The following is a 24,075-nucleotide window of genomic DNA, read 5'->3' on the forward strand; positions in this document are numbered from 1 at the left end:
CCAAAGTTCAGTTAGTTCAAACAGCAGGAGTGCATCTGTCACACTCTCCACCCTGTGACTACAGTCAATCCACTTTACTTCACAGAGTGGTGGTACGGTCACTTCTTGCCTCTGTGCCATAAATACAGGGCAGTAAAGACATCACCTTTTCAATAGGCTGGTAAATAAGTTAATATATCAGCTTTGCTGATTCTTTAATATCGACATGTTCACTCATAGCTATTATACGTTGAGATAAAGCACCATAATTTGACATATAAACAAAGGGTTAACAATAAACACAAAACTACAAAGATTAACCAGACTACAATTAGGTGTAACATCAAATTCAAAGCTCCAGTTGCTGTTGGTGACCATCCAAACAGAGTTTCTCACCAGTGATGTTCTCCATCTTTCTTCACTCTTTCTAGGACACTCTGTATCTCATCTGCAGCACGATGGATGGTAATTAGTGTTCTTTGCCCATTGTTTTGAACTCGTTTTAGCAATTGACACAGGTCATCATGTTGCAACAGTTTTCTTACCAATGTGAGATTAATTCCAATGGGGGTGGGTAATAATTGTTGATACACTGTGTAGTTAGATCATAGCAATTGGTGGGATGTGACAGGAGCTGAATAGTTAAAGTTGCATCCCATAATTTTAGTAAAATTACAAATACAGATATTTGAGTGATTGCATATATCTACAGTGGTGTTGTCTATAAATATAGAATCACAAAGGGTTCTCATACAAGCACATCAATTTCCAACATATACAAGTACAGTTTCAGGGGTTTCGTTGGGATGTATTTCAAAATGACAAACATTTTGTTCAGTGTCAAGACAAATGTCCTGGGCCTTAATGGTATTACTGTCACAAATAAATCCTTGTTGTTTCTGTACAACACATGCGTCAACATTGACAGTTTGCCATTTGTTCCCATTTTGTTGGGCCCATACTCTGTGTTCTAACGGATAGAGTACAGTTCCATTGTGATTTAATCCCAGCACAATGGGTGTATACCAAAGCATTGCCTATGGTTAGAACAAAAGCTGTGGCTTTACTGCTGGTGGGGTCATAAGTGAAGTTCACTAGATACCACCAAGATTGGAAATCCTTTTCAAATTAAGTTGCATTTTCTCAGATTACCTTTTGAATCTCAGTGGGTAAGTTGCCCTCGTCGCCTTCCCTTATAATTGCTGCTATAGTGGTTTGCATCCATAACTGAGCTTGGATACAGCTAAGAGCTAGAGAAACATTATTCTGGGTGATGCCAAGTGCATCTACAATTAGTTGGTGGTCCTCTTCATTAATTCTTTCCCATTTATGCAATATATCAACTGAGAGCCATTGACTAGTTCCTAGCGCCAGCAAAGAATATCGTAATGGGTGGTTTAGTTTATACAAATCACTTGTTGCTGACCTTAATTTGTTTGCCAAAACTGTGCTAATCCTGTTCCCATGGCTTCAGTTACATCTATCCTTGCTCGTTTAGGAGATGTAAGGGTTTGCCCATGCAACCATCCTAACCACCCTGTGTAGGATGTATTTAGGAATGGTGAGCAGGTAGGTTTAATTGCAGAGATATTAACCTGCATTAATAGTTCCACTCCCTTGAGGGACCATGATGGATTAAACAGCAATTGTTGCTGGCCTGTGTATTTAATAGCATGGGGTCCAATTTCAGAAATCTGTGGGGATAAGGTTTCAACAGTCTTATCGGGTGTCCTGGAGGTGGTAGGATGCATTGTGGCGATTAAGGTAGTTTTTGCTGTGCCAATATAAATTATCCTGGTTTCAGCTGTGGAAAAATGATATCTTCATGTGTATACTATTTCTCTTTCCATATTTTCTTCTGATGTAACACTCACTGCACAGCTACTAGCCTTGTTACATCTATGCCACTTTCTGAAGGAACTATATTGAAAACTAAGTAAGTAAATTTCCCCTTCATTGTTTGAGGGTTGTGTTTCACATATTATGCTTATATTTCCCTCTGCCAAATTCATGTTAATGGGTGGGATTCCTAAATTTGTACAATCATAGCTTGCTTTGTTAGCGATTGTCATTGTAATGCACTCAGGCTTAAGTGCGATACAACCATTACCATATTGATTTGTACAAATAAAAGAAGTGAGGGTCTCCACCCCATGCATCAGGCTTGTTGATGTATAAACTAGATCTGGTTCATGTTGGAAATGATTACTCCTGCAAGAAGGATAAGTATTGTTCTGTGGTTGACCTAGTCTCCAGGGTAGGTGTTTTGGTATCGTCCCAGTACTGTTCCTGGAAAGGGAAATAACACAAGTCTTGGTGGAGACACTGGACTGGTTACCCTTTCTGGCTAAGGTGTATCCACCTAGCATTAATGCAATGTTTAGCTCCACTGTTGTCTTTTGTTTTGTCTCTTTTTATAATGCGATATGGTTTTCAAACAGCGGGGGCTCAAGGTATTAGTGGCTTCATGGCCTGGAGGTCTATGGGAGCTGACACAGGGTAGTTGCCATGTTCACCCCTATCGTGCATAGCTTGAATGCAGGCTGCCTTTGAAACTGGAGTAGAAAATTCACTTAATGATCATATAGGGATAGCACTGAGTCCTCCTCGTTCCCGAGGGTCTGTGCCCCCTGCCCAATAAGCTATTTGGCGGGTGGTAGAATGGAGTTCATTTTTAGGGTCTGGTCTCCCTGTTAAAAATACTCCTGATCTCCAAAAGCTGTCCTCTTCATCTTGATTTAACATAATATGATCTCTTCCAGTTAAGGAGACATGCCACAAATATTCAGTTTCACTCTTGCCATATTTTTCTTGCAAATTAGCCAGTTGAAGGGGGTCCCACAGAATGGTTCTTGTGGTATTTCTTTGGTTACGCCCCTGGGGCCCTGCAGATATTTCTGTTTTAATAATAGGGGCAACCTTAAGCTCCAGTTCATCTAACTCACTCTCTTCACTACTCTCATTGCTAAATTCCTGGTCAGGGTCCCCCATATATCTCTGTCCCAATCTTCCGGGGACACAGTTATATGGATCTTTATAGTGTCTGGGGGATTGAGGGCCCAAGTTATCATGACTTCTAGTTTGTCCTCTACTCTTTTTCACTTTTCCTCTTGTTCCTCCAGTTGTTTCTGCACTTGTTCTATTTGCAGAGGTAACAGCATTTCTTGTCACTTTCTTTGTTCAACCTCATCTTGTAACATTCTCATTTCCTTTTCTTTGTATTTCTTATACTGACATGCTGCTTCCAAATACCTTTGCCACATGTTGCATATTATTGCCTATTCTTTACCATTTTTCAGTTTCCCTCTCGTGAGGTTTAACTGTTCTTCTATCTTACTCTAATTATCCCAATTCTCATGAGCCCAATCCTCAGAAAATCTTGGAGAAGGGCTAATTCCGTGCCTCCATAAATAGTCAGTAATTGAATCCACTATCCTGCCAACTACACCAATTTTGTCACAGGAGAAGAGTCAGAGATCACTCAGACAGATCTGAGCTAGTAGTTAGTTCGCTGAGTTCTAATCAGTAAATTTAGGTATGTAAAATATTTAATAAGTACAGATGGATTGGCAGTCAATACTATTTACTACACTTCAAGTTAGTATAGGATATAAAGATTATCACTTAAACTTACTATACGTATCTTAAATGTTACACGCATGCAAAAAATGTCACTTACCAACCCGTCGATGTCTGGTGTCAGGTAAGGGATCTCTCAGCCTCGAGGAGCAACCTTGAGAGGCATCCCTACTCAAGGGGAGATCACTGCCGCGCAGCCAGTTGCTATGGAGGGAGAGCTCAATGGACCCTGATGGCTGCAGATATTTATAGCATAAAGTGGTTGATTTTAGTCAGATTGTCTGCTGTGTTAATGCAGTTTCAGCCGCTTATCAGCCCAGTCTCCAGCCAAACCATTTTTTGGGGGGGTTTGGTGCTGAGTTCTCACTGATAGCCTCACCCAACAGGATTAATTTCGGCTAGGCCTACTTGCTGAGCATGTGCCTGGACCAAAGTTCAGTTAGTTCAAACAGCAGGAGTGCATCTGTCACAGCAGAGTCCTAAAGCCATTATCACAGCAAATCGAGGAAGACTCATTCAATAGCATGCCTGATCTCTAGCAGCATCAAAACATGCTCTATGGACACTGCCAGACCTTCTAGGCAGTGACCAGGGGTGGCCCGCTCTGCCAGGGCTGGACTCTGCTCTTACCCATCAGCCACCCCCCACGGCAGGGGCTCTGGGGAGCACAGCTGCTCTGGGGATGGATCTGTGAGTGACCAGGGCTCATGGGCAGCCACAAGCACATCTCCGTCCTGCCTTTCATCTGTATGCAGCAGAGGCAGCATCAAATGATGGACCATGAACACAACACCAAGTGACAGCCTTCCTACAGGAGGATTTTGTGCTTACCCAGCAAGGCCTCTGTTTGCACTGGGAAAACAACAGTCCTGGGGCTCCCCAGAAGCTCTCTGGGGTCAGGACAGAAACCAGGAAAACAGGAGAGCAAAGGTGTGAAGGGCTCCTATCCCAAGTAAAGGGCTGTCTTTACCCATGGTACACCCCTAATCTCTAATGTCTGCACCCCCTCCCTGGCAGCCCTTTCCTCCCCCTGTATGCCCGTGGTACCCACAACACTTCAGGACTGCTCACTTCCACACCACAGGCATGCTGATGCAAGAGCTACAATCAGCCCTGATCCAGCAACTTCACCACCTAAAAAGCCCGAGGGGCAACTTCCTTACTACAGCCAGCCAAAAATTACTTGGTGGGGAGAGGGCAGAACAAGACAGTGATGGTAGCCTGTGCTATGCAACCCATTTGCCCAAAAGCTGGATTGCTTGTTTCTGCTGAGATCTGCCTTGAAATAAAGATTATCCCCCCCGCTGTTTTCCTGCCACCTCCCTGGGGAGGAGGGAGATGAGGCTCAGAGAGACCAGGGCAGCCTCAGACCTGTGCTACCCTCTTGCAGCACCAGTGAGCCAAGGGGACCCCAGCAGCGTGCCAAGAGGGTGCCCAGGGAGACATCAGTGTGCCCGCTGCTCCAGCAGCCCACGCCCCAGCTGGGGAAGAGTCAGGATCAACCGGCCAGGGGCACGACACTTGCCCTCCTTCCCCTCCAAAGTCACACACCCTGGGAAGTGGGGTCTGCTCTTTTCTCCATCCACAGCACTCATTTATACTTATTCTCATGCTGATACAGGGACTGATCACCCTTGCAGGTGAAGGTCTCAGCCCTGTGGGTTACTCTGTGGTCTATGCAATAGCCCCAAGAAATCTTCCACCTGACAGCTCCCTTCAGCTCCAGAGGAACCAAGTCCTACACCAAGGGGTTGCTCAGGTTGATGGAGGAGCAGGGCGTTCTGCCTGGGATGAAAAGATCACAGCACTTTCATTTTGTACAAACACGAATCTGAGCCCAGCAGTAGAGGCCAAGACCTCCTCCTCGCCCTGCCTGCCTCAGCCCTGTCCTCATGCTGTCCTGCTGCTACCCTCCAGCCCGGAGGCAGCTGCACTTCAGCACTGTTGCTCCTGGGCAAGGAGGAGAGCGGCACTGGAGCCACAGCGATGCTCCCAAGAGATATGCCTACTCTCCTGCTGCTTCATCTTGCCACGCAGTTGTCTACTGCTCTTCCTTATGGATATTACACTTGGCTGACCCTGGGGAGATCCACTAAGCCTTTTCACAGCTGCTCCTCGTGCAGAAGCCTTTGCATGGGGCAGCGTTAAGGCAGGAGACCATATGCTCCAGCACCGGGGACAATGAGCCACTCACTGCGATTAGCATCGCTGCGATGAACCATTGTCATGACTGATGGCACGAGTACTCTGGGGGAGTTAGGGGGAGAGCAAATTTTCACAGCAGATAAGCCCTAATGAACAGAGAAATAACTTCCCGGTGATGCAGGAGATTTACAGAGTTACAACAGACATGCCTGGTCTTGCAAAGAAGGAAACACTTCATTGCCAGCAAGGCCGTAGAGCAATACCTGGGGCAGAATAGCCAGGGGTGCTGAGAAGTGCGTCTTCCTGCAACGCTTGGGAGTGGGGGAATGAGCAAACAGTTACGTGGGGGAGGAGGAATAGCAGTGCAGGGTGGAGCCGCGGAGCGGAACAGGCTCACGGGAGTGGGCTGGGGTCTGCAGATCTGCCCAGGCGCTGCAGCCTCCCCTGTTGCAGAGAGAGCAAGAAAACCCTGCAGACAAAACGCATCCACTGCAGCACCCAGACCCCCTTGCAGGGGGGACACTGAGGCACAGAGAGATACAAAGCCAAGGAGTATCCAGGGCAGAGCACCCCCATACTAGGGAGAAGGAAACTTCAAAACTCAATATTGGCCTTTGCGCCTCACAAGTCAGTTCCCACAAGGAATCTCTGTTGTCTAATATTGGCTTGAGTGCACGCTACAGCCTTCCCCACCATGCTGGAGGAAGCTTCGCTATGGGAACTGCTGCCGAGCCACCTTATATTAGAAGTTACTACAGCTCTGCCAGGAAGCCTGCCCCGTGCTTTCTATTTTTAGCTGCAGGCAGACCTATTCATATCAGTCACTGCTGAAACTCAGGTCCTTACGCACAGATTTGGTGCAGTAATTCAGAGGCATGAAGTCAGGTTCTCAGGTTTGAACACAGCTCGCCAAGATAAAGAATAAACCTTCCAGCCGAGTGCTTACAAGCCTGGGGGCGATGCACTGGCGGTGGGGGGGCGGGGAGCGGGATTGCGCTTCGCTAAAGGCACTCTCATCATTTATTCCACGGGATCACACCACTCCTTACGTGCAGAGCGAGGCATGGGCCTGAATGTGATTTACCAGCTCAGGGCCATAAACTGCAAGCGAGGCTGGAGAAATGGGATGAGAGAGAGGAAGGGTCCTGGGGGAAGCGTAAACAGCTTTGCAAGGCTCCAAACTGGTGGTTGTTTTCCTGCTTGTTAATTATTTCATCTTAAAACGCTTTTAGAAGGGAAGCGCTTCATTTGTGCTTAACACAGGACAAGTAAAAAAGATGTCTCCTTTTACAGCTAGTCAGTGTAATTGTAAGGAAAGCAAATCTCAGAGGTCTGCAGTAACTTATTTGAGTAAACCAATGCAGGGAGAAGGTACATATGTTTGGTGATGGCATTCCCAATCAGCCAGACCTTGTTCTAATGATGCTTTATTATACTTTCTCCTTTCACATGCGTGATAGCACTTGCCAAATCTACCCAGGTAACTGACGGTTTGAAAAATAAAAAAGCCCTCAGCAGTGAGATGACACACCTCCTTCCCAGGAGCACTGACATTGCCCACCATCAACCTCCCCTGCCAGCTGAGGGGCTGCAGAGCCCCCAGCCAAGGAAAATTGTGGTACTCACATCCTCCCAGGGAGAGACAAAGCACTCCCTGCAATCTGCCCCTCTTCTTCCACCCGTAACCTGCCTCTTCTGCACCGCCTCCCCAGCCTGTGTGGGAGAGATTTCACCCTCTGAGCTCACAGCTGCATCACCACAGGGAGGGAGTAAATCACTGCAAGCTCCCAGAGGCTCCCCTCTGTGCCCCAGTGGGAGCACTCCATTAACAACATGGGACCCCAGACCTTCCAGGGCAGACACCTTAAATCAAGAAGCCTGCAGGTTTGAAGCTACATATATTCATAACATCCTTAATGCGCAGTTAACCTCCTGGAGCTCTCAAGAGGTCCAAAAAGCCTCTGCAGAGCCAAGAGGTCCTAGCTTGGGTGCAGAGCTGGGCTCCTGCTTTGGAGGAGATGAGAGAAGCCCCATGAAGGTGTCCACTGACACTGGACACTGATATTTACAGTGGTGATTTCTCCATAGCTGCTTTGCAGCTGATTACAAAATGTTGGTTACCAGCGTTTCTCTTTCTCTTCCCCAATGTCTTTCCAAGTGACAAACCAGAACATGCAAGTATGCCCATGAGCTCCTAACTGTAACTCGGTACTTCGGGGAATTTAATTGAGAAATCTTTTGTCTTGATTTGATTCAAATTTTGTAGAAAATACTATCTGGAGCTCTGCTAGCTATTTTGAAGCTGATACAGGCTGTCTTTACCGTTACACTTTATGGCAGCTAAACTCAACCTTGACAAAGGAAACCTGAGTACGTGCTCACCCCAGAGAGAGCTCTTCCTCCTGCAGTGGGCTGGGAGGACGAGAGCCCCAGCCAAAAACTGTCAGTCTAGCTGACAGGCATTTGTGTGGTCAGTATCTGTGGATTTAATCCCACCAGTTTCCACATGAAGGAAACACTGCATAGAACAGCTAACTGGGATTCATCCTACCTGGCTGCACTGCCGAATCGCTCCTGTCTGTAGTGAGCAAGAAGCCTGAGGCTCTTCTGCTATAGGGTCCTGCAGTCAGAGAGGAGGCAGGAGGGTCTCCCACGCTTACACAGCTAACCCGATCCCCAGCACTTCCCTTGGTCACTCAGCATGGGACTTGCTGATAGCAGCCCCAGCCCTCCTGACCCGAGGTGTTAGCAGAGCAGATGGGACAAACGGACAAATGCTGCTTCTCCCATCCACACATTTTCCAGGAGGAACAGTGACAAATTAACAGGCAAAAAGAGCCCAAAACAAAACAACGAGTGTGAGCATATTAAGTCCTTTTCCATCCCCAGTTTATGCTTCAGCTGCTGCCTTGAGACTGGCATAGAAACCAACGTGCCATTTGCTTCACGCAGCTCCTAGGACCTCCGTGGCACAGTTTCCGCTTGGGTAACTTAACTTCTGGAGGCCATTAGGCAGGGTAATTTCACCAGTTCCTAAGCAAATGCCTGGAGGGGTCTTTGCAAAGCCAGTTCAGCACAGCTGAAATATGGAGGAAATGTTTGCTTGAATCCTAAAGAGAAACATAATGACTGCTTTGTAGTAAAGCACATTCAAATCAGCCCCATTTTGGCTGATCAAGGCACGATCTCATCAGCACTCTCCAAGAAGAAATACTTCTGATCCAGCAAGTGAGCTTAACACCTTTGCGGAAGAGTTTTCATCAACTGACAACACCCAGTTTGGGAAAAATTAGCTCAAAGCATCATTCAGGCACAGACTTTAAAAACAAGTGCGTTTTTTCTTTTTTTTTCCCCTTTTTTCCTTTTTTTTTTTTCTTTTCTGGAAAGGTACTTGCAGTTTGATGGGCCCAACTCCACTGAGATGCCATTTGGCTGAACACATCAGCAAAGGTTTGCTCTGCGAATGGCTGTGACCTATTTATCCATTGACGTGTTGGTGAAAACGGTGCTCTGCAGAATTGCTCCTGTGAGCAGCATCCACACCTGTATGTGGGTGCTGTGTCCCGATCAGGGTAGTTGGGAGTGAAATTAAAATGAGAAGGAGATCTTGGTCGTGGTGGATGGGAAGATGGAACAAGCCCCTGAAAAGGCAGTAAGTAGCAAGCCCCTGGGCCACCCAAGCCCACTAATACAGCATGGAGAGCAAAAACATAGAGCAACCATTTTGGGAACAAGCACCCAGGGTAAGCGTCACTGGTGCCACCAGTTCAGCAGCACCACAAGGAGGAACTAAGTCAGAAATCCAAAGGAATCACTGTGGATTCACTGGCAACGTGCAAAGCAGAGAGGAGAAATAGTCCCTGGTGGGGTATCCGTACTGATGTCCCCAGAAGGATGGAGGGGCTCCCCACAGACAGAGGAAGCAGGAGGGATGCTCCCCAGCCCGTGCTGGGTGGCAAAGCAGGCTTTGGAAGTGGCAGTAGCTGGTAATTTGTTGGATCTTACTGTTATGAGGTGTATATCTGCAGGTCCTCCTCACCCATGCTTCACTCAGGGGGATCAGAGTGCTCCTCACCCTGCCTTAGAAATGGGAAAACAGAAGCAGAGAGAGAAGAAGCAATGCGTGAAAACAGCCAAGTTTATCCCACGGCTGATGAAGCAGAGCACACACCTGCAGGCTGTCTCCTTCAGCTTATTCCACTTCATATCTGTTCCTCTGCCCAGCCAGGCACCTGCAAAGGCTGCTTTCCTCTTGCCCCATCTCATTTCAAACCCTGGCTTTGCCACCTCTGCCAAACAAGACAGCATAGGGAGGGGAGGGATAGCAGGCAGGTGGCTTGTTAGAAACCGTTCCTGCAACACCCAAACCTGCGAATACGCAATGTGCATTGCATTTTGATAGATGTCTGGAGACCTGATAGAATTAATTAAAAGAGAGGAAGACAGGATAAGTATGTGGAAGGTGCTTGTGAAGAGGAGAGGGACAGTGTTGTGCAGTGTGTATCAGCAAAGGCTAGAAAGATCTGTGGGAAGGAGACGGGGGGCCATCAGTCCTCCCATTGCTGTCTTGTCTGGGCAGAGACTGGTAAGCCTGGCAGCTGTAAGCACTTGCCTGTGCGCATCTGCGCATGTGTTACTGTGTGCGATGGCATATAGATGTTCAGCCATCAAGGGACTATATATTAGCAAGCTTGTGCCCTGAAACATGCTCGTGCTCATGCAGAAGTATATGCCAGTAGAGAGCAGGAAACAAACACCCAAGAAACCCAGTTTCCTCTGGCTGTGTGACAAAGCACGGGGCCAACTCCTGCGGGACTCGTGGTGGGTAAGGGTGCTGCTCCTGGGGCAGAGCGGGTCTGTGCTGTGCAGTTGCCCAGCACCCTTGGCACGGCAAGGAGGAGGGGGACTGAGTGTGCCTGCAGAGGAACCTGTTCAGATGAAGGCAACAGGCCAGGCATCTTGCCAGCTGATGCCTTTCAACAAAGGGCTCCACAAAGCAAACCTAGTATACAAGTTTGGGTGAAACTCAAAAATCCAAAAACTCAAAAACTCTGGTCCCCTCCAGAAAGGGGATTCTTTTGCTGTCTGCCCCAGGCTGATCCCAAGCAAGCTCAAACATCTGCCACCAAGCAGTAAGTGAGGAAGGAGGACTTGGCCCCTAGCTTTCGTCTCCTCTCCCAGGCACCAGTGGCTGCATTGAGCCGCAGCCACCCCGCGTTTCAGAGTCCCCAGCGCAGAGGGGCTGCTGTTATCAGGTAGACAACTGGGCTCCCAGCTCCAAGGACAGCACAGCGCATGATTTCCCTTTGGTAACTCCTACCTATCTTCTCCCAGTGTTTAGGGAGATGGGCTACTTGATCTGTGTGGGATTTTTTTCATCTTTAGCACTGACAATCCTCTGATACCGCCTGTGCTTTTTTTTCACTCTAACCAGGGCCCTGAAGTTGTTTCTCATATCAAAAGCTCCCAGTCAATCTGATTTTTAGAAAACATAGCGTGTCTGGGGAGAAACCTACAAAATATAGAACGCATTCCCCATTTGCATCCAAATGTTGAAAAACCCCATCACTCCTCTATGATACATCATATCAGCACTACACCCGCCATGAAATATTCATGGCCATTTATTATGATGTTTTTATTATCCTCATAAAACTTCCCAGCAATCAGTGTCTCTATTTGCTCAGCCCCCAGCCTGGATGGGTGCTTTTGTCTCTCCTTCAGTGCTGGCAGTGTTTGAATTAACCCACGTCCCCCATCAGCCTAAGAACGACCCCACTCCCTGGCACGAGGCAGGGCTGCAGTCCTGGAGCTCAGTCCGTCCAGGGCTGCTTCCCTCCATGTGGCATCAACAGAGCACTAACTGGGAACAGGAGGGTGCCCATGACACACTCCACCTGCGTTAGGTTGCTGGAAAGGAATGAAATTCAGACCAAGATTGACTTCCCAAGCCCAGTGTGACAGCACACGGAGCAGAGGGATTAAATCGCGTTGCTGCTCCTGTGTGGGTTGGGAGGGCAGTAAGAAATGCTGCTGGTCTCACCATCCATGCATCCTCCATGCAATGTTAAAAAAGAGAAGGGAAACACTCTGTGAGGATGGCACCTGAAGGTTTTATGGCAACTGCCAGATTAATTTTGCTGTAATCTGCTAAATACTTTTCAAATGGGTACCTCTCCATTTCCTCCTCAGCACCCTGCAGGGTCTGATATGGGAAGAACAGCCCTGGCAATGAAGCAGAGGCAAGGAGTGAACCCGGAGGGAGGGTGTAAGAAAGACAGAGACAGTTTCTGGAACAGATGCAGTTTCTGATTTAGAGCAGTCCTTTATAGCAGGACACTTTGTAAAGAGTCCCATTCTGCAAACCTTTTATTCTTTCTGCGAGAGCTTGCGAGACCTGCCTCTTACGTGCGGAGGGGAGTAAAAAAAGATCTACGAGGACAGTGAAAGCTCTCCTTTCACAGAGACTGCAAAGCTGAAACTCAGTGGAGTGACCTTGATACAACCTCTTGCTTCAAACACACAGCAAACAGTTCTGCATTGAACAAACTGCTGCAAGAGGATTCAGGCTCCTCGTTTGCCAACGCACTGGCACTGCTTTTCCCCAGAGCACAGTGTCTTCCAAAAGCAAACTGCATCAGCCTCAGAAAAATAAATAAATCTACTTTTCACATCATTTCATCTTCTGATAACAATAATGAACTCGGTCCAAGGCATTACTGGGAATTAATGACTGCCTGCTTCCTGACTCACCAGCTCTTCCCAGGCTACCATAAATTCCCAGGCACTGTTGTGAACCACGCATCAACCAGTAAGCTTAAAAGAAAGCAATTGTCCAAAACCCTGTGGCAAATATACAACATGCCAGTCCCACCTGGAAGCCTGGGAATTGAGATGAGCTCCCAGAGAAATGCACTCGCTCTGCCCGGACGGCTCACTGGGGGCAGGCGGCAGGAGCTGCTCCCCAGAGCTCCTCACAGGATCCGACCAGCGGTTCTGCATCACTTTTCCAAAATAAGTCTGGTTGAAAGCAGCACACATCACCCTTGGGGAACTGTTCCGCTGGATAATTAAACTCACATTGCATGCCATAACTTTAACCTTTTTTCTGGCTAACTCTCCAGTCTCACAATGCTCTTGTCGGAGAGATTAAAGAGCCTCCCAGAAGCTCCCCCTGGATATAGGTACTTCCAGACCATTATCACATCACCTCTAACCTACTCTTAATAAACTAAAAGAAGATGCTTCATTACTGAAACCAAGATTTGCAGCTCATAGTTGCTTGGCAGTTAGAAACCAGGGTACATCACACACGTGAAGCCTCTTGGACTTTCTTCCTTTCAGATCACACCACTCACTGCAGGGAGAAGAAGGGTTAATAAAATTGACAGATCTACATACTTATTTAAATATCTAGATTTCCTGCTCTCCCAGTTGCAAATGTAAATTTGTATGTAACTAGCTCCAGTAATTAGGGTTAATGACTAAAGAGCATTTGGAGATTGTGCAATTCATGAAGTTCTCCATCAGAAAGGACAGATTAGATTTGCTGCTCTTTTTGAAAAATACAAATTTCTGTTATCATCTGTGCATTAAACATGTCTATCTGGGCTGCTTGTCTCAAGAAATTTAACTAAATTAACACATTATTTTGTTAACATTAATTAAGTACAGGCCATGTGCAGATTTTTATGAATCAGAGCATCCAACTGGCAGAACAGATAGAGGTATGGCAGATAGTGGAATATGTTTTAATTTGGAGAAAATATAGCCGCTACATCAAACCAAAAGGCTGAGCAGTTCCACTTCAGCCCATAGCTGCATTCATTTACTGTTGGGTCTCACTTTTGCTGGAGCCATACATCCAAACCGCTTAGGTTCCAAGGACTATCACTGTACAACCCAGCCCAGTACAGAAGAGAGACTTGTCTCATGATGGATTATCCACAGGCAGAACCAGCACGACACTCCAGGGGCTTTGAGAAGACGAGCCCTGAAAAATAATCCTGCACTACAAATGTGTCCTTCTTCCCCCTCCGCAGGCACCAGCCCTGTCCTTGGACCCCCCAGGGCAGAGCTGGGCACTCAGGGGGTCCTGGACCAGTATTCATCCCACTTTGGGAGCCAGGTCGCACATTCTGTACAGGCATCCCTGGTTAACCCTGTAGCTGTGTCCCTCCAGGTCTTTAATTAAGGCAGCTCGGGCTTCCCAAGCAGTGGGGTGTGAAAGCAGCACCTCATAAAAACGTCCCAGTCACAATAACACTTCTAAATCAGCTTCTCGGGATGGAGCCGTAACAAGCCACATGGAGAAGCCATGGCAGCAAGGGGAAGGTTTTACTGACTCTTAATTATGAGGTTTGGCACAACACACTGCAGCTGATTCTCTGAAAAACAGCAAGGAGGAGCACTCCAGAACTGTGCCACCTCCACCAGCTCCAGCAGAAGCTCCCCACTGCTCCCACACCTTCCCACACATGGGTGCAGACACTGCAACAACGGCATCCTATTTCTATTTCTCCAAAGACCCACAAACCAACAGTTGCGGCTCTTTCTCTTTAGCGGACCTCTGATATTTTTCTGGTGGTGACCAGCGTACAATGAATTGAAGCTTCCTGACATGCCAGCTGCTCCCAGGTTCCTTGTCACGACCCTTTGAGAAAGCTCCCACAGGTCAGCAGACCACAGACTAAAAGCTGCCAAAGCGAACAAGTCCCTAGACAGGGAACCTCATGATTAAGAGCTCTTTAACCTAGCTGAATCCCTGTCACAGGATCAAAGGCAGCAGCTGGAAGGCTTGATATGTTCAGAAAGACATGGTTAATTGTGAGAGCAATTATCCTCTGCAAGAATTCACCAAGTACGTGATGGATTCTCTGTGCCTGGAAGTGCTTAAATCTCAGCGGAGATCCTTTGGCAAGATAAGCTTCTGTTTGGCCAGGGTGGATGGGCTTGATACAGGAATAGCCCATTTTATGCAAGAAGAGATGAACAGAATGGTCTTTTAAGCTGGAAAATCTCTAAAATCTATGAAACTATTAATAGAGAGTGAGACATTTCTAGTGGGTTTGACAGCTAGATGACAAATCTGTGTTAAATTTCACGGATCCAAAGAAACTACTCAGCCTCATTTTCTGATATCCTCCAAGGGGTTTCCCAGTGGGGGATTTTAGTTTTCTATTTCTTAGCTTTAAAACAATTTTCCAAACTGGAGAACTTTCCAACTTGCCTCCTCTTACCTCCCTCTGCTCCTCCATCCTCTCCTGTCTCCGGGAGTATGTGCCAAGCTGTGTGTGGGTGAACCCCTGGGAGAGGTGGCAGCGGAGAGCCATCCCACGTGTGTGATGAGCAAGAGCGGCTGGGCAGAGGGAGGAGAGACCCGACTTTGCACTTTCCCACCCCAGAGCAATCTCAGAGCCTGGGCATAACCCTCCTTGCAGACCCTGGAGAAGCCCCACAGCATGAGGAGCCCTGGAATCACCAGGCTGCACACGTTCTCCTACTCCCAGAATAGCTTGGTTTATCAGTGTTTCCCTATCAGTATTTCCCTTTTAACTCTGCTGTGAAGCTTTATCCTCCCAAATTCAGCAGAGCACAGCAGCTCTCAGTATCTGTTGTTGGGGGCATGCTTCTCATGCTGTCTCGCTGCCAGCTATCTCATCCACCTCAAATATTGCAAGCAGTTGTGAGGCTTATTACATGATGCAGGTGATTAAGAATTAATAACTGCTTCCAAGACCAATCATTTCAGCCAAGACTGCTGTGAGTTTGTTATTTTATATGTATGTTTTGAAAAGGATGGCAGATAATTGAAAACGCAGCATTACTCCCGATTGTTCATCATCTTCAGTGAACTTCCACCCCACCAAAATATAAAGTCCTCACTTAGGCATGCTGCATCCTCCTTCCTAGCCTTCCTTTGCCATGCTTGCTTAGTAGGGAAACTCTTCAGGGAATCCTGACTTACAAGTTTGTACAGCACCGAGATAACAGGCAAAAAGCATAACAGGAATGAGAATAACAATACCTTATTTGCTTGCAAGAACATTGCACTCATGTGAGATCACCCCTGCTCCTTAGCAAGATCTGGGAGGAAAAAAAAACCCAACACCATCACTATATGAACAGGCATAACCATAAACATAATCGCGCTAACAATGAGAGTAAACTTCAAGTGTGGCAAGACTGATGGGGCTGTGCAGGGAAGAGTGGGATACAAATAAGGGAGAAATATGCCCACTGCTGACTAGGCAAAGTAAACCACAGAGCGAAAACTCTGAGGGATTCTTCAGAGGTCAGTGGATGTGCTGCAGCATCTGTTGGGTGGTCAGAAATTGAGAAGGAGAGGTCTGCCCTGTGGATATTTCTTCAATGAGAAGCGTCAATTGAGAGTGGAAGAAATTAATGAAAAGGTGGCCAGGCCCACCAATAATAATAATAATAAAAAAAGATTTAGGACATGAAATGTAGAAGCAGACAGTCTCTAAATTCTGGTGGGACTTCCTAACAGGCATGACAACAGTACCCTGTACTGTGAAAATCTGCTCTCTTATGAGGTTGCCAGTGCTTCAGAAAGCAAAGAGGTTAATGAAATAGAGGTAGAAAAGATTTTAATGTTTTCTGCACTTTCTTGTCATTTAAATTTGTGCTAGGGACTGCATTCTTCCAGAAACCCTAAGTGGAAGAAGTAAAATAACAACCACTTGGAGGATTTAACCTAGAAGTCCCCAATTTAATTCGTATTTATAATATGAAGTTTGTATAAACCTGTGGAAAGCCTGGGAAAAATACATAAGCAGCAGCCACTGCTGGAACTCCTGGAAGAGGAGTAATTTGCAGAAGGATCCAAGACTTGTTTCTCTTGGACATCCCTTCTGAAGATGACACTCTTCCTTCTCACAAAGGCGCTTACCCTTGTGATCTTCCTCTGTGCACAATTCAATGACGTGCAACATGGCAGGGATGATGGGAAAGGGGTCCCTGTGACACAGGGCTGGATTTCAAAAGCATGCTTCCAGGGAAGATGCAGCCTGGCATTTGAGGATCAGCAAGATCTGGAATCATCTCCAAACAGAGAAGCAGGGTTCAAGTTTCTCAGATGGATCTCATCACTCCACTCCCTGGGAGAGCTCTCAGCACCTACCATTCTCGGTTCCTGACCATCCTCACAATGGCCCCTACCATCCTCATGATGCTCCCTACCACCCTAGCACTGCTCCAGTGCCTTCGGAGAAGACAACCTTTGCTAGTCCCACTTGCAGGTTGTAGCTGAGCATGTATAGGTGGCTGTGTCAGATCCCCAAGACACACACAAAGAGCAAACAACACAGAGCTGCCTTCTACCTGTCTGCCGCAGAGCAACTCCATCAGCCAGGTCTGAGCCTACCCACTCCCCCATCACCACAGTCCTTGGAGCTTCCCACTCTGGGAATCCACCACCACCGAGGTGATGTACAGATGCTTTTTTTTCCCCAGAGCCATGCTTTGCATGAGCCCCAGGTACTGCAGCATTAAATCAGTTTGCAAAGGCAGAGCTGTGCCTGGCAGCATAAGCAGGACCTGAGAGAGATGTGACAGCAGGAGAAAAGAGCCAGTTAGTGCCTGAGCCTGGACCCTGTGTCCAGATGCCAGAAGTCCCTGCAGCACCCTGCTGACCACTGCAGCTCTGCCTGCCTGGAGACAGCAGTCCCTCTGAGCACTAGGTGTTGCAGGATCAGAATATAAAGATTACAGAAGTGTGATAGAAAGGTACCACTACAGCCAGTCCCAGCAACTCTGGTGCATGTATCTGATGGAGCTGGAACCCCAGGATCCAGGGTTCATCCCCAGAAGGGCTGATCCCTTCACTCACCTTCCTGCAAAATTGCTTTCTCTAATCTCTGCACTGCCACACAACATGCCTTCTATGAACACTGTCCTCTGCCAGCTGTAACACCAGATGTTTGATAACGCAGGGAGAGTGTCATCCAGCCAGGGAAAGACTACGTCATGCTATTACAGCTACACATCTCTCCTTCCCCTTTTTGCCACCCTCATGTAGTGCAAGGGATTGAATCCTGTAGGTTTTGCCTCTATTTCTGTGTAGGACCAAGGAAAAAGTCCTTAATGCTCTTTCTTGGGAGAGAACAAGCAGTTTCCCAGCATCTGGAACTCCTTACATCAAAATATTGCTAGGGAAGGAGAATCCTGTCCTAGGGCAACTTCCCCAGAGACCCCAGACCAAGCCCACCACACTGGTGACCCAGCTAAGGCTGCAGCAGTGAAGGGCTGATGTCTTACTCCAAAGCTCCTGTTGTTCTGTCTGCTCTACCAGTTCAGGGTGTCTGTTTGCCTCCTCAAGACCTCTCCCACCTGCTTTGCACCCTGAGATCTTGTCAGCATGTCTGTGACCACAGAATGGGTTTTCACAGTACACAACCACAGAAGTGGCAGCTGTGGATATGACCTCTGCGCCCACATCTGCCCCAGAGGCCGCTCTTCCACTGCAGAGCAAACGCAGGAGGTGGGACTCATCTCCCTTAACGTCAGACGCCTGCACACAGATGACTCTAGACAAGCCAGTCACCATGGCTCCCTTTGCACCTAAAGGTGATCCAGGCCATACTGACAGTCAGTGCAGGGGAATAATTTTCCAGATCCACTGTGTGTAGGTCCTCCTACTTTAGGAGGGGATGTTTCCTGCCCCCATCTCTTGATGGTACCAACCTGGTCTCTATGAAGAAGCCACAAGACAGAAGTTGCTGTTAGATGGATCCATTCAGCCCAGCTGCTCCAGTTCCATGGTAGAGTTTTGGTTTTTTTCTAGAGAGGACGCAGAGTAAAAAGGAATCAGCACAACAGTACCCGAAAGCACCTTTGCATCCCATCAGCTAGGGAAGTGCACAGGTTATGTGCTACCCCAAGGCACTTCGCTTTGCTCTTCCTGGCCCAGCCTTTGCCAGCGTTGCTTCTCCTAAGCGCCCCTCCTGCACGATTCCAACCCAGCCAGGACTGCAGGCAGCCTTGCAGGGAGCAGCCCCTCAGAGCACGCTGATCCCCACTGCCAGCAGGAGTCACACTCTGTCCCACCATGCTCTGTCCCACCACCCCACATCAAAGGCTCTGGCTTTGAATTACCTTCTTTGATGCACAGCCTGAGCCTGTACACACTCAGTATGATCATGTAGCCTAATTAGTTATGATCAAAGCTCACCTCGCCCCACTGAGGGAAATAACACTCAGAGACAGCCCTGTGTTCACATGATCAAATGCTTCAGACACCCCCATCATTTGGATGAACCCTTTTGCTTGGTAAGAGAGAGGTGCTGCTCCCCAAGGCTGAGTACCAGCAGCTGGAGCCACAGTCCCACATGTGCAGAAGCACATCATCATAGCTCAGGATGGGAAGGGCCATGATGGGTGCTGAGGGAAGGAGGAGGATCTGCTCAAGAAGGGAGTTTTAAGGAGAGGAGGGCAGCCCAGCAATGAGCCTGCTGTAGCAAAGATGATGGAAAAGGGGCTGTGCAGCTTGCAAATAGGGGTAGCATTAGGAACCACTGAGCTACAGGTGTCATGGGCTCACTGGAAATGTGGAAGTGAGCAGGCAGTCCACAGGGGACATCTGGGCACATCAGTTGAAACACAGCTTCAGTGGCCATTAAAATCACCCCCTAACACTTCCACATGTGTCTTGAGGCATCTCATGGAGCAGCCCAAGGTGAGAGATAGTTGGGAGGGGACCTCCAGCCATAAGAAGACCCTCCAGCACTGCAGATCACCCCAAGGTTTCCTTGGCTCTCTCCTGGTGCCTCCTCTGTGCAGAGCTACTCACCACCCAGAGGGTCGACCTGTCACTCCCTGTCTCCTCTCCCTCCCTAACACACTGCAGATGGAAAAAGATGGAGCTGCCAGGCAGAAGCTTGTCTTGCCTACTAGCAAAGCCAGCAGTGCCTCCCCCTGGAAACCTTGCCTGCCTTCTGCAGGAGATGTGTTTTGTCAGTGCACTGACACCAAGCAGCATGGCGAGAGTTTCTCTCCCTTATTCCATGGCATCCGTTCCTGCCCCAAGGAAAAGCAGAGAGGAGAGATGAACGCCAAGACAGAGCAGTACAGGAGCAAGGAAACCACACGCACACACAGCTCCCGGAGAGAATATCATGATCAGACTGCAGCTAAGATACTGGTTTGTCCCTTATTGACACACTGTCCCCTCTTGCCACTTGCTTTCCTGGGCCTGGCAGCAACTGTGAGATGCTCAGGGCCTGGACATGCCTTTCCCGGGTCCTAAGAGACACAAACACCCTGGCTCTTCCCTGGAAAAGCTGAGCTAGTCAAACAAACCCTGGCCATGCTTCTGGCTTTGCCCACAAAGAAACTGGCTGATATTCACAGAACTGCTCTCAGGCAGCAAAGCTTTTTTTTTCCTCTTTTCTACTTGTATCATCTACTCTTGGTTCTTAGCTGGTACTGAGCACAACCAAGAGTCTGCAGGAGGGGCCAGGCTGCAGCTGGTACACATCAACACAGCCTAGCTGATTCAGAGTGACCAAGCATCTGATAGGAATCCTCCCACATCAACAACGCATGCTTGGTGACTACTGGCACTGCAGAAGTGGAACCCACACAGAAAGACCCTACCATCACATTTGATTTCTCATCCCTCTCCGTACAGCTCGAGCCCTGGACCTGCAACAACAGGCAGCTATGCCCACCACTCCCAGCCACATCAAGGATGAGATTTGATCAAGCAGAGGGAAAGGCAGATGCTGTACCTCTGTCCTGGCAGGAGCACAGTACCCTGTTTCAAAGACAGCAAGAGATTTGGGATCCTTCAGGTGGCACTTACCCTCAGCTCAGCTGGTCCCTGCTGCCTTAGTGATGGAGCACTGCAAGGTTTTTAGGGTAGTTTCCCCTCAACAACCCAAGGCTCAACAAATCTTCTTGCTGAATTCACTCCTTTTTGGAAAGGTGTATTGCCTTCCCCCAAACTGAACTATCAAGGCACCATCACCAACAGAAAAATAACAGGTTCCTCTAGAGCTCTTTAATGAGGTTCCTGGTCTTAGGGAGAAGATCTTCTTTCTCCAGAGAAGTCTAGAAAAAACCTTGGTGAAGACTGTGTCCCTCCATCTATTGCTGTGCTATTTCCATGTCTTCTGTCTGTCTGCTCTCCCTCTTGTCCATTAGCTGTGAGCAGCTTGCAGGGAAAACATGCCTGAAAGCTCATGTGTGCTCATGACTTGTAGCTGGGAGACACCCGTAAATCAGGGCTTTGCCCAGCAGATCCTCCTAGTCCTTCTTCTCTTGCAAGAGCAGGAGAGGGGTGGTGGAGGTCAGGCCTTTAAAGCCAGAGGACGGTAAATCCACATGGCACTCACTCCATTGTCTGAAGATTCATGGCTTTGTTCTCTGAAGGTCAGCTTCGTCTGTTCTAGTCAATTAAGAATAATCTACTGCTTCTCCCTCTGCACCCTCCCTGGCCGTATGCTCCTTGTCAGCAGGAGACCATTGGTCAAATAAAAGTCAGAACTGCTCAGTGTCCCAGAGATATGCAGCAAGAAGAGCAGGAGGAGGCAGATAGCTCTTCATCTCATGATGGGCTCCCAGGGATCCTGCTTCTCTGAAAGGCTGAGGACTGGCAGAGACGGAAAGTCCCCAGAGTGATATAAATGCCTAGGAACAATTTGCAGTGTGGGGACAGGAGAGGGTCCTTCTGGCTACACTACAAAACAACCCCGACACCTCACAACTTCTGTCACAGCACCATTCCCACAGATCTCATGGGGATCCCTCTAGCATCCAAGTCCCTTTGCTCTCTCCATCACTCTCATATGACCACATCTCCTTTAACCTTGAGCATTGCATCACTGGCTCACAGCCAGAAGTACAGCCCATCGCCCCACCTTCCCTACCCTGGCTGGACCCCTGGTGCCTCTCTGTTATCTTCTCTGCTCATGGCCCCTGAAGCCTTCCTCAGAGGAAGGACTACTTCTTCCTCCCCCGAGTCTCCCTCTGCATCTGCTTTTTTGAGTATTTCACCATTTGCAGGCAGAGATGGCAGTAGACCACATGCAATTCCCTCCTTTGAATGCTGGAGCTGGAGGAGCTCATGGCAGGCTGGGAGGAGGCTGAGTCTTGGGGATGGGAGGAGGAAAAGAAGGGCTGTTAGGAAGTGGAGACACAGAGGCAGGGAGGGGTCCCAGCAGGTCTGTGAAAGGTCCAGGTGTCTGACAGACGCCAGTGCCATACTTGAGTATACTAAAACCTGGATTGAGGAACTAGCTTTGAGGTCTGAGCTTGAAACCCTTGACCTAAAGTTATTTTCTCATGATTGCTCACTGGGTGGCATCTCTAGGCATGGCCAAGCAACTGGTCTCTGTAGTTTGCAGAAGGAGTCAGTGGAACTTGGGATCCCACATCATTTATGCTACTGAAACCAGTAACAGAGCCAGGACTACAACCCTGACTTGCTGACCCACAGCTGGAACCAGTGTCTAAGAGTGCCCTTCCAGTGGCTTTGGGTTCTGGGATTGCAAAAAGTATCACAAAACAGCATATCCTGAAAATTAAGCTAACATTCGACTTACAAGAGCTTTCTTAAAAGAACAGCCCCAGGTGATGTGCCCAGTTTTTCATCAGGGGCTGGAAGCAGGCCAGCGTAGGGGCAGTGGTAACAAGGTGTCTGCTGGAGTCACTGGCAGCAGGTGGAGGGATGAAGGGATGGGAGATATGGTGACCTTGGCCATGCCCCAGGAGCTTGTGCAGCTGGCTCGGTCTGTCCTCTCGGGCCCAGCAGGGACTAGGAATTGGGGCACGTTCTCCCTCTAAATTTTCTCTATGGGATGAGCAGGTGGAAGAGTTTCTAGCCTCCCTGGTCCTGTCTCTTCTTGTCCACTTTGTTAGCTGATTTTGTTTGTCTGCTTTGTTTTTGAGCAGCCCTCAAGGCTGTGTTTTGGAGAGAGGGTTTCATCAGGCAAAAGAAAGGTACAAAGATGAGTTAATGATAACGATTATTCAGTGACAGCTGCTGCCGCTCACCTCCTAACAAGTGTAAGGTACAGCCTTGCAAAAACAAGGCTTTCTCTGATGATTATATTCAGGGGGATTAACTTAGGAAACTTTGCTTAAGACCTGCAGTGATCTTATTGGAAATATAGTCAATGAGCAGGCAAGTACAGGGGAAAAACATAACCTTGTTTAAAGTTCATTTGCTGGGAGCAGAGAGAGCCTGGGGCTGGATTGGGGCAGACCAGAGATGTGCAGTCCTTGCTCTGCTGTCCCTGGGTTACTCACCATCCTCCTGGGGATGCGCAGCTGAAGGTGACAGCCCACCTGGAGCTCAGCAAGGCAGAGTCTGTTTGCAGAAGTGTTTTCTCCCCCGACTGCTGCAGTCCACAAATCAAATTGTCTGTCTCCATCCCCAACAACCCAGGCCAGGGCTGGGGAAGGACTGGACTGCGAGCTCCTGCAGTGAACACTGGCTCTGTTTCTCACTGCAGATAGACTCCTCGGTTTGACTATAGTCAGCTCTGCTAATGATTATCGCTGTGTCCATGCCCAAGAACTGCTCATCATTGGCCTCTCCACACAGGGACGTGATGCCCAAGCTTGGCGTATAATACCTGCCATTTAATGTCCCCATCAAGCCACAGAGAAACCAAATGGACTGGAAAACTGGCCCAGGATCAGTGCTTTCCTTCCAAACTGGCACCCACAGAATGCAGGACTCCTCTCTGTTTTCAGCCTGGCATCCCAACCAGCCCCCTGCTCAGCTGACGATGGCCAGGGAGAGCAGCAGTGCCAGACATGGTTGCTTCCACCTGTGCCGCTGGTGGTCTCCCTGCTGCCTTGTGTTCTGGGACAGCCAGCCATGGGGACACCCACATGCGGGGGCTCTGCCCTGGCTGCTCTGGCGCAAGCATGAGGCTCAGCTCCCTTTGGAGCCAGCGCCACAGCCCTGCCATTAGTTCAGACAAATGGTGAGCAAGCCTGGCTCCATCTCCTGTGGCTATTTGACCACTACAGAGAGCAGTTCAGGACAACCCAAATCTGGCTGGCAGGTGTCCGTACCTCAAATGCAAATATTTTGGCTGAAGCGACTGTGAGTCGAGTGGATGAGACTCTGCATTCCCGATCAAGGCCAGGGAGGGGGGTCTGCCCCACAACAGCTCCTGGGATTTGCTCACCTGGATGCACCAAATCTGATGCTCAGCAGCTTTTCCCTCCATTGGCTCCCATCTTCAGTTGCATTTCAGGCATCAGTGGCACCACACTTTCTGCCAGGGCTGGCCCTGCTCCCAGGGCAGCATCCCAAAGCATTGGACTTGGCTTTTTGCATTTCCCCCACCGGTTCCTCTTTGAAACCATTCTCCTTGATTCATGGCTGTTTCACCT

General features: G+C 48.5%; 2 pseudogenes; both read right to left on the bottom strand.

Moving 5' to 3' along the window:
• Positions 1-209: 209 nt before the first annotated feature.
• LOC148056699 (uncharacterized) lies at positions 210-1,730 on the bottom strand (annotated as a pseudogene).
• Positions 1,731-2,412: 682 nt separating this feature from the next.
• Positions 2,413-5,780, bottom strand: LOC148056700 (uncharacterized; annotated as a pseudogene).
• Between the last annotated feature and the right edge of the window lie 18,295 nt (positions 5,781-24,075).

Source organism: Nipponia nippon, unplaced genomic scaffold, assembly GCF_047370975.1.
Source record: "Nipponia nippon isolate SJK-2023a ecotype South Korea unplaced genomic scaffold, ASM4737097v1 scaffold_12, whole genome shotgun sequence".
Classification (NCBI taxonomy): domain Eukaryota; kingdom Metazoa; phylum Chordata; class Aves; order Pelecaniformes; family Threskiornithidae; genus Nipponia; species Nipponia nippon.